General features: G+C 37.1%; 1 protein-coding gene across 1 annotated transcript in view; it reads right to left on the minus strand.

The window, feature by feature from the left end:
* The window catches only part of PDE10A (phosphodiesterase 10A), a gene marked incomplete at its 5' end in the record, with an annotated part of 175,295 nt that overhangs the window by 51,871 nt on the left and 120,395 nt on the right, over positions 1-3,029 (minus strand). The gene's annotated exons all lie outside the window — the stretch shown is intronic.

Genomic DNA, 3,029 nt, shown 5'->3' on the forward strand with positions numbered 1-3,029 from the left:
CCAGGGCACGAACCCGTGTCCCTTGCATTGGCAGGCGGACTCTCAACCACTGCGCCACCAGGGAAGCCCTATATCTCCTTTTTAAAAGACTTATTAAATTCCGTAACAAATGTCTTTTTGCCGGACATTATCTCTGGGTAGAGAGATTACCTGGTACCTTATTCTCGGACTCCCAGCCTCCAGAATGGTGAGAAATAAATGTCTGCTGTTTATAAGCCACCTAGTCCATGTATTTTGTTATAGCAGCACAAATGGACTGAGACAGAGACTAAATGAGACAAGAGTTAAGATATTTTTTTCTATGTCTCCTTTTAAAAATATTTAGCAAACCAATGACACTCAATGAAATTATTCATGGGGAAGATTTTAATGAATTAAAAGCTGTTTCATAAAATAAAATTTTTTAAAAATTCAACTTTTGAAGACAGAGAGGGAAAGGAAATAAAAAACGATGGAACAAACAAAACAAATAACAAGTTGATGGACTTATACCTAAACATAAAATGTGCCTGGTCTAAATATCCCCATTAAAAAGAAAAGGTTATCTGACTGAATAGAACAGCAAAACTCCAACTCACGCTGTTTACAGGAATCCTACTTTAAATATAAAGACTTTTCAAATAGGGTAAAAGTAAAAGGCTGAAAAAGATATTTAACATTTAACACCAGTCTAGAGAAAGTGGGAATGGCTGTACTTGTATCAAATAAAGTAGATTTCAGAGCAAAGACTATTACGAGGGATAAAGAAGGTCATTTCAAAATGACAAAGGGGTCAGTTCATCAGGAGAACCTCATACTCCTAAGCGTATACAGTCGGTTGGTTTTCAACGAGGGTGCAGAGGCAAGTTAGTGGAGAAAGAAGTCTACACAACAAAGGGAGCTGGATCCGTGGGCACCGGTGGGCCAAATAAACAAACAAATGTTGATCCTTCCCTTGCACCATACACAAAAATTTACTCAAAATGTAAAACTATAAAACTTCTAGAAGACACCATAGGAGAAAATCTTTGTGGCCTTAGATTACGCAAATATTTCTTTGATACAATGCTGAAAGCATGATCATAAAAAGAACAAATCATAAATTAGACTTCTTCAAAATAAGAACTGCTCTTAGAAAGAAACCGTTAAGAGAATGACAAGCCAAACGCTGGGAGCAAATATCTGCAAATAAGCAATGTGATAGATGAGTTGTATCTAGAATATATAAAAGAACTATTAAAGCTCAATAAAAAAAAAACAAACCAGACAATCACAAACAAAAACTAGGCAAACAATTTAAGAAGACACTTCACCAAAGAAGACATGGAGATGGCAAATGTGGAGAAACTGGAACACACACAATGATATTGGGAATGTACAACCACTTCGGAAAACGGTTTGGCAGTTTCTTAAACATCCCCTCACCGGATGACCCCACCGTTCTAGGGATTTACTCAAGGGAAATTAAAGCGTATGCCCACGCAAAGACGTGTGCAGCTTTATTTGTAACAGCCAAAAATGAAATAGCTCAAATGCCCATCAGCAGGTGACTACATAAACAGCTCATATCCATTCGATGGAATACTCAGTAATAAAAAAGAATGAACTATGTACACACACAATGTCATGGATGAATCTCAAAATAATTGTGCTAAGTGAAAGAAGCCAGGTAAAAAGGAACACAGATTTTATGATTCCAACTATAAAAAATAGTTCTAGAAAATGCAAAGTAAGTTATAGAAAGTAGGTCAGTGGTTTCTTGAAACTGGGGGATGAAGATGGGGAGGATCCCATGGGAGGGATCACAAAGGGGCCACAGAAGCTTGAGGGGGTGATGGGTACATTCGTCATCTTGATGTGGTGATGCTTGCACTGGGCTGTGTGCATATACACCTGTCAAACTGTATGCTCTAAACACATGCAGTTCACTGTATATTTATAAACCCCAGTAAAGTTTTTTTTAAAAAGTTTGCTCCCAGTCTTTGCAAAGGTATGTGATAATTTGTATCTGTGACACATAAATTTCAGCAAAAAAGTCACACGATGGTGATGAAAACATCCGTTTTCAAAGTACTCTATGGCATGAGTTTATTTGGAAAAGCAATTATCTTCTTTTTCAGTGTTAATGTTACTTGCAATTTGAAAGTTCAGATTAAATGCTTATTTCTTTGAATAAGTCTTCTAAGTAACAAAACATTGTCATTTGTCATCAGAAAAGATCAGCAGTTTGGAGTTACCTTTTTGTGAAAGAAATATGTGTAAATAATCAGTGAATTTAATAACTGTTCCAAGTACTTTGCCTCATAGCAGCAAATCCTCGGTAGTACAATGGAAATGAATGTACAATGCAAAGCTGTCCTCCTGATATGGTTGAGGAAAAGCCAGGATGGGGCTTAAAAGTGCAGGCTGGACACCACTGTCATCTCTTCCTCCTTGTAGAAGGCCCACTCTGTCACAGGGGACTCCACACCCTGGACAAGACACAACCACCTGACGCATGAACTGGATGAAAGCTCCGTCCGTGTATGACCCATCAAGAAACTGTAGTTTCTTTAATATCATTTACCTAAAAGAAGTTCTCACATTTCCCTCCTACCCCTCAATGGACTGTCACTTGCCTTCCACTCGAGATGATACTGTAGGTTCTTGTAGGAGGGTGAACAGTCAACAGGATTTACTCAGTATTTACTGTGATTCAGTATTACCTGTTATTCAGTGTAATTCTATGGCGGGGGGAGGGGTACTAGTAAAAGTAGCTGTTATATGTCAGGCAGCAGAATAATACTTGCGATTACAGTCATTAATGCTAGTGAGCACTAACTCTGTGGCGGGCAGCGCTCTAAGTGCTTTGCATGCACTGCTTCCTGTAACTCACAAAAATACTGTCATTCATCATTTTACAAGCTTATGACCTCCAATTAGAATAGCTATATTTTTATTTATAAACTTATATTTATAGTTCAAATAAATTTATAATGTTTACAAATATATAAATTATTCAATTTAGATTTATTTATTTATTTTAGTTTTAGTCTATTTTGTAGTCAGTG

Source organism: Lipotes vexillifer, unplaced genomic scaffold, assembly GCF_000442215.2.
Source record: "Lipotes vexillifer unplaced genomic scaffold, Lipotes_vexillifer_v1.1 scaffold1879, whole genome shotgun sequence".
Classification (NCBI taxonomy): Eukaryota; Metazoa; Chordata; class Mammalia; order Artiodactyla; family Lipotidae; genus Lipotes; species Lipotes vexillifer.